The 16,285-nt window shown below is 39.8% G+C and overlaps 2 protein-coding genes across 4 annotated transcripts in view; one reads left to right on the top strand and one right to left on the bottom strand.

The window, feature by feature from the left end:
* LOC126018963 (40S ribosomal protein S4, X isoform-like) overlaps window positions 1-16,285 on the top strand; it is a 965,922-nt gene that overhangs the window by 492,189 nt on the left and 457,448 nt on the right. The window lies entirely within an intron of this gene.
* The window catches only part of BMAL1 (basic helix-loop-helix ARNT like 1), a 120,416-nt gene that overhangs the window by 77,729 nt on the left and 26,402 nt on the right, over window positions 1-16,285 (bottom strand). The window contains exon 2 of the mRNA XM_049781121.1: window positions 6,028-6,099. The gene's annotated coding sequence lies outside the window, so the exon portion shown is untranslated. The remainder of the gene's footprint in view (window positions 1-6,027; window positions 6,100-16,285) is intronic.

Genomic DNA, 16,285 nt, shown 5'->3' with positions numbered 1-16,285 from the left:
TCCCTTGATTAATACAAAATGTCCATCTTTGTCCCTTACAACTTTCCTAAGTATAAAGTTTGCATCATCTGATATTAATATGGCCACTCCTGCTTTTTAGTATTTGGATATTTCAAGTTTCCAAATGAAGATATAGATGGCCTAAGGTTAGTAATTTCCACAAACTATATCTGCACCCTCCAGCTGGCGGGGATGTGTGTGCTGGGGTGGGAGGGAGGTGAAAGGGAAGGTTATTAAGAATCATTTTAGCTAATTTAGGAAATTTGGAATGTAGGCAGAACAAAGATGGGTGAAACTCTATAATAAACTCTTGGTATATTTTTCATTTTTGAATTACTATTACTATTCTATCAACAAAAGTTTTTAAAAAATCAAGGACAAAGAATACAAAGAAGTTATACTGCTGAGGCCTTGGTGTTCCAGAAACCAGAAATACAAGCTCAGAACAACTCATCCTCCACTCAAAACTTAGGAGAGGGAAAACCCACCAAACTCCAGAGCCAATGAACCTCCAATTTCTAATATATTTAATCGCATCAGAAATTGGCTGCACAGATGTCGCTCTCCTTACTTTCAACAAACAGTTCCTGAACCAGATGCACTGTTGGTGGCATGAAGACCCAAGAGATTCTGTGTACACATATGCATGTATGTGTGGTATGTATGGTGTGTCTATATATGTGTACATGTGGTATTATGCGAGGATGGCTGGTAAATGTAACTATGCATACATGGACTAAGAGTTGTAGGTGTATCCCCAAATTAAACAGCTAGGTTTACTGAACATTATTGATAGTGATTTAACAATGATGTTAATAAATGCTTTGGGTGAGAATGAAGTATAGGATATTCAGGAGCCAAGAGGACAGTCATATCCACATTACAAAAATGTACTGAGGAGGGAGGGAGAGGAAGGTGTCCAAAAAAGTAGAAACCTGAGCTCAGTTACAAAGACAGGTAGTAAGGACAGGTTATTCCAAGGAGAAGACCCAGAAATAGCAAAGGCACCAGGGGTATCTGCTATTGAGAGGCTACACCCAGGTCAGGAATAGGGTTAGAGTGAAAGTTAAATGAGAAAGTGGTCAAAGGCCTGACTAAAAAGACAGCAGGGTTGCTGAGAAGGCAAGCAGTGAGGAGTCTGTTAAGAGCTTGCAGCAAAAGATATAGTAAGTTTTCTTATGCTGATAAAAGAATAGAGGTGGGATGGTACAGGACAAAGCATGTCTGAGAAGATGCTAAAAGGAAATAAAATGATGAATCCTAAATAAGAGTGGAGAGAGGAGGGGAGGATAGATTAGATGAGAAGATCTGCTGAGAAAAGGACAAAGCCCAGGATGACCCCTTCAACAAAGACAACTGATTATGGAGGTGTGGTACCCCACTCCCTCCAAAAATGTTCACATTTGGTACTATGGAAGGGCAGAATACGAGGTGCCCATGAGCAGCAACTAGGATTGAGGATATTGTAGGCTGGATATATGGAAGAGAACAGAGGATAAACTCATCCAGAGAGAAAACCTGAGGTGACAAGAAAGAGACCAAGCAAAATCTGAAGCTAAGGACAAAGAAAAGAGAACTGAAGTGCAGGCTGTGGAGTCCAATTCTGGAAGTTTGAAGAAAGGTTGGAGGAGAACGTATCAGGTAGGAGAGTGTGCTTGGTACATGAGGCCCTAAAAGGGATCCTTTGCTAGAGAAAGCAGATAACTATGTGTTAGAAACCAGAGACAAGGAAAATAATAAAAACGAACTGTTGACTGCTCTACTGACACCTGGACAGTAGCCCCAAAGAGCATTTGTAGAATTCCCCATTACATATATCTTACTCAATATATACTCAGTACTCAATATCTTACTTCATTTCTTGGTGAGGCCTATCTGATGATCCTAACTCAGCTACCAGCACTGTCACCAGTGCCCTTTCTCTCACTCTATCTGGCTTCAGAATATGAGTATGCCTGCCTGACTTTAAACTCTATATCCCATCTATCTGTTCAGTCTGTCTCTCATGCTGAACTATCTATGTTGGGAGGGCAGAGAGCTTGTCTGTGTCACCTTTACAGTCTTTGTGTCAAGAGCTGTTCCAGAAGCTCTCTCTCTTCCTTGGTCACCTGGCTCATGAGGAACCAACAAACATTCAGAGAGCATATTTTATGTGTATAATACCATGCAAGACATTATGCAAAAGAGGCAAGACAAACAGCATCATGCCCTTGGAGACTGAAGTTGAAAATGAGCAGAGAGAAATATTAAGTATTTGAACAAGTCACTTACACATGATTATCTCAGCACTAGAACTGGAATCTTAATAGCATGCCTTCTAGTGATATTTTCTTCTCAGCCCAAGGCTGCCAACCTCCACAGTTGAAGGAAATATTTAGCTGGAGTAACAGTCAAAGGAAGTGTTGAGGCTTGGTCTTAATCCTTTATGCAAAGATCCCACATTTCTTCTACACTCTTAATAGATTCCCAACATATAGAAACACCCATTCTAAGCTCCAAATATTTAACCTGAAGAGCTCAATCTATCTCTATTCTTTTTATATAAGTAAAAGGAGAAATTGCAATTAAGTGGGTAAAACTGGGTGCAGTGTAAGCCAAAGGCCAGCAAGGGCTGGGTTCAATTCCTTATAATCTTGAGCAGGTTACTCAACCTCCTTATGAGCTGATTTCTTTACTGCTGAATGGGTACACCAATCCCCATATTACAGGTGGGAATCACAAAGATAAAATGGAATGTTAAGTACAGAGCACTTAGTACTATGCCTGCACTTTAGTGAGTGTTCAATACATGGTGGCTCATAAACAATTACATCTGTTGCTTTTACTAGATTTCTAACTGCTATAGTAATATTAACTAAGTCAAAGCAACTCAGAATTCTAACCAGAAAACATGCACAGAAAATTACCCAGGGCACATAATAATATCTAGCTGTGTAATGAGGAATTATCTCAAATTTCTATCTTGTTACTTGTTACTACAGTAAGAAGTTTAATTCAATGTCTTCTACCCTGTTTCTTCCCCAAATTTAAGTAAATGCAGCTAGTTCCCCAACAAATCACATCTTGTCTTGTGACAAGAGTCCAAACACAAGCGGGATTCCATGATACAATTTGTAACAGAATCATGAACGCCACACTCAAAGGAGGTAAAATGAACAAAATTGCAAAGCCAAAGTATACACAAACTCTTAAATACAGTTTAGCTCCAGAGGAAAAACGTAAGAACTGGTTACAGCATACTCTTCCTGCCTCAAAGCTAAAAAAAAAATAAAAATAAAAAAAAAATGGTTATTTTAGCAGGCATAAACTGAAATCATATCTGCTTCCTTTCCGCCCTTACTCACTAGTGTCTCTGATTCTTTTGCCTTCAGTTATGTCTGATCCTATGACATCTGCTCCCTCCCAATCCCCACTCTTCTTGTGCCATCACATCCACAGCCTCCTTGCAGGATCATTTTCTCCAGTTTCTCTCCGCCTCAGCCACCAAATTCTTTTTCACCTTCCACCTCCCATCCCAGAGTAATGTGCATGCCTTAGGGCTTGATCTGCTGCTCTTGGAATATTTTGCTTTGTTTTGGAGGGAGTCACAGCAGTACTCAGGACTTATGCATGGCTCTATGCTCAGGGATCACTCTTAGTGGTGCTTTGGGGACCATATGTGGTAATGTGGGTTGAGCCAGTCAGCCTTGTGCAAGGCAAGCACCTTACCCACTGTACTCTCTCCAGCCCTATAGAAACTTCTTTAATTCTAAATTTCCTTTCTATGTTTCCAGACCTGCCCCTCCTAGTCTGTGTAATTCCAAACATAATGAACCATAATTTTCTTATATTCAACATTTCCAAAGCCAGGTGCATCGACTACATTCTCTAGTCCAATATCCATATTCCTATTATGGTACCACTGTAAATCACCAAGATTAAAATTTCATCATTAGGGGCCCATAAAAATAGGACAGAAGATCAGACCACTTGCTTTGCAATTATTTGATCATGGGTTCAAATCCTCTTTTTCTCACATGTACCAATCTAGATAAAGACTGCTCTGTGGGTTTGTAATCCCTGACAATGAAAGCCTATACAACAGCCAGGTGTGTATATATGTGAGAGAGCACCATAAAAATGGGTATGACCCCCTAAAAACGTGTGCAAGCACTAAGGCAAGGAAGGAAGACTTCTGGTGGACATGTGTGTGAGTATAAGGTGACTCCTGAGGTAATCAGCATCAGAACTTGTGAGCCAGTGTGTGCAAACTCTGTAACTAAAGGATTGCAAATCACAGTGAACAGCAAAGACCACAGTCAGGCCTGTGTGTGACCTCTGATCATCCCAGTAGTATCAATAACCATGAAGGGAAAAAATTGAATTCACTTTCATCTTCTTTTCCTGTCTTTACAGTCTAATGATAACTGCAAGTTCTATGACTCTTATTTTGCAATATATCTTCTATTGGTCCTTTGACCACCACTTCATATGATCTCATGCCTGAACTGCTAGCATAGCCTTCAAAGAGGCCCCAGACCTCTTGCCCAATCCCGGAAGAATGATACTAAAATGCCCTTATGTCCACTGCCCTTCTTTGCCCAAGGCAGCTTCAATGACTTCCCACTGCCTTTCTGATAAAAACCAAGTGCCTTGGCCTAACATTCAGAGTTAAGAAAAAGACAAACTATAAACTATGGGTCAAGTCCAGCTAATTACCTACTTCTGTCAATAAAGTTTTATTGGAACACAGCCAAGTCCACTCATTTATAATATGTATTATCCTTGACTAATCTATGTGATAGAATTGAGTAGCATCAACTGGTGTGATGGAAACCACAAGGTCAATAAAGTAAAAAAAAAATATTTATCCTTTGGATGAAACTAGAGGATACTGTGCTGAGAGAAGTCAATCATAAAGAGATAAAATAGACTCATTTCACTCATATGTGAGACTTAAATATATACAGCAAGGTAGTAGTAAAGATCCAAAGGCAATATAAAGGGAAAAATTGACAGAATTGAATTGGGGAAGCTGAGAGAAGAGTTTGGGGGTCAATAGGAGATGGGTGTGGTTTGGAATTTATGTACATAAGAAACCATTAATAGAATTACAAACCATGACTCTCATTTTCAAAAATTAAAAAATAATTCACCCTCTGATTCTATATGGTAAAAGTTGTCTGACTCTGGTCCAGAATAATCAGAAACTCAAATTCCACTAAAGTTCTTGCCCATGACTTCTTTGGACGATGCTTTGCAGTGGTGGATCTGTTGAGCCCACTTTCTTTGTAACTTATACCCATATATATTCTCAATCTCAAAACATTTATTTTATTCCTGTTGAACTCTCCCTTCAACACATACTCTTCAACATATAGCCAAAATTCATGAAGCCATTTGTATCCATCCCTCACATACCTACACATTCAATCTCTGGCCTCCTTCTCTGCTTTGTACCACAGAAAACTACAGTAAGACTTCACTTCTCCAGTGGCTCTTTTCTTCCTGTATTAGAGGAACTTATTTAACCTAACAATCCCCTATACAGCCCCCCCCCAAAAAAAAACCTACAGTGTTACTCTGAAAATATGCCTTCCTTAAGTGAACAAACAGAAATCATCCTCCAATTGCACTAGAGAATCCCCCCAATCTTGATCATTCTAGTGCTCCCACCTTATCCCCTACTAGCCAGTATTGCCCATGGTAGGAATATACTGTCCTATATTATAGGTTATACCAGGTCTAAGTGACCTCCATAGTGCAGTGCTGATGATAACTACCTTGGCTTCATTATTTCAAATACTGTCTTGTTAGATAGCATAATTCCCAAATAAACTTTTTTTTTTTTTTTTTTTTGGTTTTTGGGCCACATCTGGCAGTACTCAGGGGTTACTCCTGGCTATCTGCTCAGAAATAGCCCCAGGCAGGCACGGGGGACCATATGGGATGCCGGGATTTGAACCAATGACCTTCTGCATGAAAGGCAAATGTCTTACCTCCATGCTATCTCTCAGGCCCAATTTCCAAAGAAATTCCTAAACTTACCAATGAAGGCCTCAGAGTCCACATTTGAAAGGTTAAGCGTGGGTCCAAACCATGTACTCTAGCCAGCACCACCTACAAGTCAAAGAAAAAAGATATCTTAGCTTTAAAATTAAACATTCTAAATAGAACACACATCACTAATGCTTCCCATCTCCCACCTCCCCCACCCCTGCCTGTATTGGAGACAGGCTTTCTACGTCCCTCATTCATTGACATTGTAATGATAGTTCTCAGTGTAGTTATTTCTCTTACTGTACTTACCACTCTTTGTAGTGCCTGAAACCCAGCTATAATCATGTTTGTAATCACAGTGTTTAAATAGAGATATTATTAAAAAATTTAAATTAGTGGCTGGAGCTGTGGTGCAAGCAGTAAGGCATCTGCCTTGCCCGCACTAGCCTAGGATGGACCACAGTTCGATCTCCAGCATCCCATAAGGTCCCCCAAGCCAGTAGTGATTTCTGAGCGCATAGCCAGGAGTAACCCCCTGAGCATCACCAGGTATGGCCCAAAAAAAAAAAAAACAACAACAAAAATCTTTTTAATTAAATAAAAAATTCTCACTTTTGGGGGGATTGGAGAGGGGTATACATGGCAGGGCTTACTACTGGCTATACATTCAGGTATCACCTTTGGTATGGCACTCAGGAAACAAAATGGGGTGCCAAAGATCAAACACCATCTTGACCATATGTAAAACAAGTGCTCTCCCCTCTAAATGCTCTGACCCCACAATTTCTTTTCATTTGTAATTGCCAAAAAGTGTTGATGTCCTCCAAAGATATTCTCCACTATATTTATGCTTAGAAAACCCAATTCTAACTTCATATCTATTGGACAGTCTTTCCTGAAGTCTTTCTGTTGTCCCAGACTAGCTAGAAATCACTACCATTCAGTTTCCATAGAAATCCAGTAAATGTTAATGATAACAAATGGTAGAAAGTAGCATAAGTTCTTGTTTAGAAATGGGTTCCTGAGACTAGGCTTTTAAAGAGATAAGACCAACCTTTCAATGAGGCCTTTCTCTTACCTCTACACTGCACAGAATGCTAGGGGCACTTAGATAATCCTCAATAAATATTAATAAAATGAATGGGACTAACCTTCCCATTAATAAATGCGTGAATGGAAATCTAAAGTTCTACTTGGTCATAATTTTCACCATAGAAATACCTGCTGTGATCCCATTGCTTCTAATAGGAAATGATTTAACAGAAGTTTAAGTGAGATTAATGGCCCAAAACACACCTCTAGAATGATACTCCCTTGGCAGAAGCCTTCAAAGGCTTCCAAAATCTAAGAAAGCAAGGCCAACTTTGGCCAGTCTATGCAGTTTCGGCTTCCATAGTCCACCCAAGTGAGCAAATAGCACCAAGAGCCTGTCCTTTCCTCAGCCTTCTCTCCAACTAGATGGCTTTCTTATTTTTCTCTACCATATCTTCTTCTACTAAAATGCCATCTATTTCAGGGTGTGGGAAATAAAGTTGATGCCTTGCATGCATGGGACTCAGAATCTGTTATGTGACCCTGATGTTCCCCCAGCATAGCTGGGGAGTCCCTCTTAGTCCATTAATCACCATAAATAAATAAATGCCATCCATTTCAAGTATCAGATCCCAGACTTAAGTTTAGGGTAAAGCTCAGCAAATAGTTGCTCCAATTTTGTCTATTGTGGTAAAACACATAGTACAAAAATTTGAAATTTCCCCCATGTTGAAATATACAGTTTAGTGCTATAAAGTCAATTTCTCTTGTTGTGCAAACCATCATTTTCATCTACCTCCAGAACCTTTTTCATCTATAAAACTGCAAGTCTATTCCTATTAGACTATACTATACCACCTTCCTTAAACCTTGCCCTGACATCCAATAGTTTTCTGTGGAATGAAAAAATCAATCAAGTTGATTCATTCAATGAATCAATCAATGAATGAATCTAACCTCTATCTTTCTCCCAAAGGCCAGAAGTACTGTTTTTCACCCATTAACCTTTGATCGAGTACTAGCTTCACATCTTTCTCAGATATATTTCAATATTGATTTGGGGTGGGGAGTAGTTAGAATGGGAACTATGACTTATTTGAAAAGTTAAGCTCAGGTTCAAACAGATACGTTTACAGCAGCTAAATGTATAGTACATAAGGATCTTGCCTTGCATGGGACTAGACCTGGTTCAAACCCAAAAACTGCATTTGGTCCCTCAAGCACAGTCAAAAGCAAAATTGTAGACCTCCAAACACTACAAGGTGTGGCCAATTAAAAGTTAAAAAAAAATCCCCCTCACTGCCAACCCCATGTAATTGGCCTCTACTCCATTTTCCCGATCCAGTGGACAAGCCCTGCTTTTCATCTTACTTCTTTTATAAAAGGTAATTATTCCCTCTTGTCAGCTCTCTTCACTTAGCTTTCAAGATAGCTCTCTTGGTTTTTCACCCATATCAATCACTTTCTTATCCTTTGTCAGTTTTTCTTTATCTGCCAACCTCATAATGTATAAATGTCCAAGAGCAGTCTTTAGTCTTCCTTCTTCCTTCTATATATACCTTCAAGCCTCTCTGTAATCTCACCTAGTATCTGGGATTCTATTTTCATCTCTATGTTGATGGTGTCTATAATTCTCTACAAGGCAGGAACTCTCCTCTGAACTCCTGACTAGTATATTTGCTGTCTGCTTCATGAAAGAGATCAAACAGATGGGAGTTCTACATAAGACAAATTAGATATCTCAAATTTAGCATGTCAACATAGATGTCTGAACTTCTCCCAAAGAAGAAGTTTGGAAGTCTAACTCTTTACAGTTAAGGTAGTGTTTTCTTACCCAGGACAAAAGGGCTGAATCATTCTTGTCTTCTCCCTTTTTCTTCTTTTATTTTTATTTTGGCTCTGGTTCCATATCAGTGGAGTTCAGGGCCTACCCTGGCTCTGTGCTTGGGGGTCATTCCCAGCAGTGTTTAGAGGATTATGCAGTATCAGGGATCAATCCAGGTCTCCAAAATGTTAAGTATATGCTCAACCCACTAAACTCTCTCTCCAGCCTTTATTGTTCCTTTCTCTATTACTTATATATGTAACCCTTTCAAAATTATTATTATTTTTGTTTGTTTTGGGGTCACACCTGGCAGTGCTCAGGGGTTACTCCTGGTTCCATGCTCAGAAATCGCTCCTGGCAGGCACGGGGGACCATATGGAATGCCTGGATTTGAACCAATGACCTTCTGCATGAAAGGCAAACACCTTACCCCATGCTATCTCTCTGGCCCCTCAAAATTATTTTTAACTGCAACACAGGTTCACTCATCCAAGTTGCCATTCTAGATTATTATTACAATAGCCTCCTAATAGTGTCTGCTTTCACCTTTTGTCATTATTCCTACATTTATCTATGCATAGTCTACTCTCAACAAAAGAGCAAATCTTTTAGAAAATAAACCAGATTATACATTTCATTTGAAATCCATAAAAGTGTTTCTGAAAGGGATATTGCTAACTATTTCTAATGTAGGCCTGAAGGCAGCAGCCCAAGACAAGGGATGTAGAGGAGTTCTGTCTATAAATCCATAGCCTCTTTCCCATAACCTCTCTATTAGCACCATGACTACATTTGTCATCTGATTTCTTAAAGAAAAGAAACTGTAAAGGGAGGAAAATACAGTCAACTCCTTTTTATTGTTAGGGTATCAGAAGAAACTACACATTTTCTCAGAAGCGGTAATATATTAAGTCTGTACACTTAATAACTGATTTAAAAAGATGAAGCCATGGGGCCAGATGATAGCATGGAGGTAAGGCATTTGCCTTGCATGCAGAAGGACAGTGGTTCAAATCCCGGCATCTGATATGGTCCCCCGTGCCTGCCAGGAGTGACTTCTGAGGGTAGAGTAACCCAGGAGTAATCCCTGAGTGCTGCCGGGTGTGACCCAAAAACCAAAAAAAAAAAAAAAAAATGAAGCCAGTCTTCCAGAAAATAGCTATTAACTCCTAGGTATTTTAGGGAGAAGATTTTCTGTAACTCTCTTCTTAGAGTTGATCACCAAGCCCTATTTATTCAATTGTACCCCCTTCCTCCACCTCACTGTGCTGGGGTTCTAGGTGAAATACAAGTGAGATAACTAAAGTTGCTAATTAGCTAGCATGTCATCAGTTTTGCTAGGTGCTACAGCAATAGCTTCCTAACCAGGCTCCCACCTCTTGTTATTTGTATATTTCCAACCACAACTCCATACAATGGAAAATTTTAATAAAATCTACATAAATTTTAATAAAACCTAGTCATATGCTAATGTAGCAGGTGCAGATGTCCAGGTTCTTGACCTCAAGCAGTCAAAATTGAAAACAACTGAACAGAGAGCGAATAACCAAAATCAGTAAAAGACTTTATTTAGGGAAAGGAAAAGGAAAGCTGGGACATTCCCAGATTATGGGAGGAGTCTTGTAAAGAGGACACAAAAGAAAATCATACTTAATACCTTTATAACAAAAGTGGGTGATAGCATATCTTTATTGTTCTTCAAAGATGTTGCTCTTCTGGAGACCTTATCCAGCAGGGTCTAGGTCATCCAGATTATCAAGCACTACTCAGGACCATATTCTCATATTTGTGGCTGCCTATGCTGGTCATTCCTTTGCTTAGGGTCCTATCATATCTACCTGTTTCCCTTTTGTTTTTATCATTTAGGAACTCCAAAGAGTTCATAAAATTGATTTTTCAATTAAAAGTCCCTCAGTCAGATTGCAGTCAGTTATAGCAGTTTTAAAATCTTCCTTATATGCATTTCTTTTGCCTTCTTAAAAATACCTTGTTCAAGGTTTTCCCTTTCCATGTCCCCCGTATTTTGGTGGGCCTATGCAAACAATTATTGCCATTCTAACACCGTTTTTACTGTGCTCCTTTGACTATTATCCTTAAAAAGAAAAACCCACTTTTGAGGTTAACTTAAACTAATATGCATGTGCATGGAAATGTAAAAAAGTACTATGCCTTCAATGTTTAAGGAGTTACATAAGTTTCATGCTTTAGATTGTTCGATGTGCTGCTAAGAAATACGTATTACACTCTTTCCTTCCTGGGAGTCTCTAGCAGCATTGGGTTTGGCAGGCCTCCGCCATGCCGGAGGCCTTCTTAACTAGGCCTAGGGGGCGTGCGGGACTTGGGTGACCCCAGCACTCTTCTATCGCCTTGTTCCAGATCCCCAGGGCTTTCCCGGGCCACAAGCCTGGGTAAGCCATCGAGGTGGGTCCTTTGGCGGAGCTTGAAGGTACCCTAGGCTTTCCCCCATTATCCACTCGGCTCGTTAGGGAGGGTCTGGGTGGGGGCCCTGAACTTCCGGCCTCCCTGCTTCTTGAAGCAGTCACTGATAATCTCTTACCAGTCTATATTTTCAAAACCGCACAGGGGCGCACAGTATTCATTAATAGTATTCACTATCATTGAATTATGTTTTTATATATGCAGAATGTCCATTTTGTACTCTGCCCTTTAGCACACACCTACAAAAATCATTTTTCTCTTTAACTCTCTCACCCCCTATCATCATTACTCCACATTTACCCTTTTTAACTTAAGTACTGTAGAGTTCTAAGTCACAGACCAAGTGGTACCCAGGATTTAACACCCCCCCCCAACTATTCCAAAAGGTATAAAAAGGACACGTATGTCTTTTCAGCATTTTAGGTGTGTTTCTTTTTATGGCTATAACTCTTGCTGAATATTTTCTTATACAGTGATGATTTCCCCCACACACACACTTTTTTTTTGTCTTTTCTTCTCTTTGTGAACTGTTCAATAGGGAATTTGGTGAAAGAGTCCCTCAATTTAATGCTTATGTTTGAAACAAGTCATGGGTATTGTTGGACATGGCTCTGATATGCCATGTGGCTTTATTTCTTGTTTGCATAGGCACATTAAAATGGGAAAATACTATACATACAAATAAGTTCTTATCTAATAGAGATGGGAACACACAAATTTTGTAGTGCAATGGAACCTTACACCCTGAACATTGACATAAAGACCTGGCACAGGCCTCAGAAGAATGTGCATTCTCCATCCACCCCTGATCTAGGGAAGACATCTACGAAACATCCAAGGTTGTCTATAACATCACCTGGAGGCAATTCTCTACCAGGGAAGACCCTACTGCTGCTCTAACATCAACCTACTCAAAAGAGACTTCCCTTAGCACTGAGAAGACTTAACAACAATGACCTACTTACAGGACAGGGACAGGGCTTTCTGTATTGCCCCTTAATTGTGAGATGAAACTAGAGGATACTCCACACTAGCCTGACTTCAATGTAGGATGTGCAGATTCCAGGATCTTTAATACAGAAACCTGATGCCAACAATAGAGACTGCGTGAAAAATAAAACTGTATTGGCACTACAGACAATGACTTGAATTGAATAAACTAGTTTGCCTGGAGCCAAGAATTGGTCTTATGCCAAGAAACTTCAGGGGTAGGGTCTCCTTGTATTTAGACCAAGGCTTTTCCTTTCCATGTCCCTCATATTTTAGTGGGCCTATGCAAACAATATTTGCCACTCTAATACCATTTTTACTGTGTTCTTTTGACTCTACCCCTTAAAAAAAACCTTAAACTTTTGATGTTAACTTAAATTAATGTACATGAAAATATTAAAAAAAAATACTATGCCTTCAATGTTTAAGGAGTCACATAAATCTCATGGCCTTAGATTGCTTTGTGTACTACTAAGAAATGTTATAATGTACTACAATCGGGGGACTTGTGGACAAAGTAATTGTACATGGGTTCTGCCTTATTTTTCTTAATGTTCTTTGACTGTAAATTCAATATTTAGGTGTCAGCAAGGGGATTTCTTTTGAGAACTCTGTTTATGGGAGATTGTCCTTCCACTGTAACTTTACCTTCTCCTCTTTGCATCATTGTTCTCATAATCAAAAATTAAAAATTAAAAAAATAAAAAAAGAAGAAATACATATTACAATCTGGGGACTTGAGGGACAAAGTAATTGTACATGGGTTCTGTTTTATTTTTCTTAATGTTCTTTGGCTGAAAGTTCAATGTTAAGATACCAACAAGAGGACTTCTGTGAACTCTGTTTATGGGTGATTGTCCTTCCACTGTAACTTTACCTTGTCCTCTTTCTTTGCATCTTTGTTCTCATAATTAAAAATTAAAAAAAATTTTTTTAATAAAAAAAAATACCTTGTTCAGGGCCAGAGTGATAGCATAGCAGTAAGGTATATGCCTTACATGAAGCAGACCTGGGACAGACCTGGGGTTGATACCTGGCATCTCATATGGTACTCAGAGCCTGCCAAGAGCGATTATTTTTTTAATAATATCTTTATTTAAGCACCATGGTTAAAAACATGTTTGTAGTTGGGTTTCAGTCATAAAATATATATCCCTCTTCACCCGTGCAATTTCTGAGCACAGAGCCAGGAGTAACCTTTGAGTACTACTGGATGTGGCCCAACCTCTTAACCGCCTAAGTACCTTGTTCAGAACTTAGTCCTATTAGGTCATTGAACTTTTGGTGGTCTTCTTTATCTATAAAGCCTTTTGTTCCTGCAAATTTCTCCTCTCTTAAAGGGGTCCAACTTTCCCTGGATTGACTACTGCCTCATTTTGTATCATCAGGTTTAAAAAATAAAAAAATAAAAAATAAATAAAACCCTCCCCACTTGGAGAATTCCTTCTCCTTTTTCTTCTACTTCCAATAAAATATTCTACCTTAAAAAATATAATATATATATATATACCTGGGGCCAGAGTGATAGCATAGCTGTAGGGCAGGGGTCTCAAACTCACGTCCTGCAGGCCATTTGCAGCCCTCCATACAACATTTTGTGGCCCGCAGCCGGCCTTCAAATATCGCAGTATTCGCGATTATTTGCTTACCGAATAATCGCAATAAAAATCGCATTAGTAAGAAAAAAATCGCATTAAACATTTGCATACCCCGAGCAGTTTCGTTTGGGGTAGGCAAATGTTTAATGCGATTTTTTGCGATTTTTTTATCTTACTAATGCGATTTTTTATTGTGAATATTCAGTAAGCGAAATCCCTTATGTGGCCCTGCCTCACCCCGACTTTGCCTCCTGGTAAATGGAGTTTGAGACCCCTGCTGTAGGGTGTTTGCCTTGCATTCGGCCAACCCAGGACCAACCCAGGTTCAATCCCCTGCATACCATATGCTGCACCCCTCAGCCTGCCAGGAGTGATTTCTGAGCAAAGAGCCAGAAGTAACCCCTGAGCATCGTTGGGTGTGGCCCCAAAATAAACAAACAAACAAAAAAACCTTCTTTATTTCAACAGAGATAGACAAATCTTCCAGCCCAGGCTAGAGTAATTCACTCTCTAGCTACAACAGCTGGTCTAAATGAGACATGTTTCACCCAAGCTGGACTGATCAGAACTCCTGATCTATAAGTACAGCAGAGAAAGGAATTCTCTCCTTACTGGAATAAATAAAACGTTTAACCATAGAGTGGCCTAAAAAAAAAAACAACTGATGAACACATATAAAGAATGGAACAGGGAGCTGTACAGGCTACTGGCAGCCTCAACTGTCCCAGATCTCTTCTTTTTGTGAACTCCTACAAGCTCTATAAAAGGCAGAACCAGTAACTACTGAGCTATTTCTCAACTGCAGGAATTCCATTAGGCACACCATGTGATTTCCTGTCTAGGTACCTTTTTCCTGCGCTGTCTTCTCCACCAGTCATTTACTAGGTTTTCAAGATACTCTACTTCTTTAAGATACCTATTTTACAAGGACTAGAAACCATTAAGAACATTAGTATAGCAAAATATCTGGCTCCATAAGTGAATGCTAATTGCTATTATTTTAACGTAAGGTGGGGGAGTCTGGCCCTAGAAAGGTTATGGGTAGAGACACATTTCAGAAAGCAAGGTCAATAGATACCTACACAAACTCTTAGAGATCTAGCAAATACCTAGATAGTGAGAATCAAGTACAACCTAAAAGTCCTCAGTAAATTGCCAATGATCTGAAAAAATACAGGACAGCTAGTATCAGGCTTGAGGAAAAGTGTATGCTCAGACTGCAGAAAACTACTGCAGTAGAAAGCACCTCCTCCCACCCCAAATGATGAGAGATCACTTTGTGCCTTTTAAGAAACAATTCTCACAGCAAAACTCAAAAAAAGAGAGGCCGCTTACATCATGGGAACAAGGTAATAAGGCTATAAAAATGAAACTCAAATAAACCACACACAGAGCCCACATGGGCCCAATTTGCCAGGAAAAATAGCGATTGCTGCTGCATTCAGATGAGGGAGTTACACTTGTGTCTCAGCAAAGGAAACAGCTTTCAAAAATCATTAGACTGCAAAAGAGGTTTGCCAGCTCTCAGCAGCCTTTCTCAGTCGTGCTCACCCCTGACCATAAAGAGAAGGATGCAGTGATACCCAGGGGCTGCACCTCCTCTGCCATCTCCAAAATCCTCTCAGAGTGAACAACACTGTGCTGCCAGAAGACCTGGCTCCTTGGCATTGCCACCTAGTCACCTCTTCCTACTATCTGGAGGCCCTCTAGACTTGCTTCCTGCCTCATCCCTGCTCTCAGATCTGAACTGAAACTGTTAGACTGGGCCTTACTGACTAGCCTCACCTTGAAAGATTTTCTTCCTGTAGATCTCTCATGACTCTCAAACCCTTCCCACACTCTCTGTGAATTCCTGCCTTATCTTTAGCCTTTCCTAAACCCCATATTCCCCTAGCCATTGGTGCTTTTAGACTCTAAGATGCAGTGTCCCCTCACCTTTCTGATCATCCCCTCAACTGACACAGGACACCATTAGCACTAAAGCACAGATTTTAGAGCTGGGGCAATGGAATCTAATCTCTGTAACAGTAAGATTTTAGACAGTCAATTGCTTTAGTCAGTTTAATCATCTATAAAATGGAGATGATATTGCCTCATTTTGGTTCACTGTAGGGAAGGAATGAGTTAATTCATATAAAGCACTTAGTACCTGTATATTCCAAACACAGCTAGCTGTGCCTGCTATTACATGCATCCAAGCCTTTAGTCAAACTCCAAATTAACTTCTATGTTCTTTCATCTCCAGAATTTTTTTCAGATCTTTCACCTTTGCTGAGAATGTCTAGCCTCCATCTCAGCCTGTCCTTCAAAGTATTGATGTTTTGGGCCCGGAGAGATAGCACAGCGGCGTTTGCCTTGCAAGCAGCCGATCCAGGACATAAGGTGGTTGGTTCGAATCCCAATGTCCCATATGGTCCCCCGT

The sequence above is a fragment of the Suncus etruscus genome, chromosome 9 (genome assembly GCF_024139225.1).
Source record: "Suncus etruscus isolate mSunEtr1 chromosome 9, mSunEtr1.pri.cur, whole genome shotgun sequence".
NCBI classification, from domain to species: Eukaryota; Metazoa; Chordata; class Mammalia; order Eulipotyphla; family Soricidae; genus Suncus; species Suncus etruscus.
This window is presented reverse-complemented; position numbering and strand designations above follow the sequence as displayed.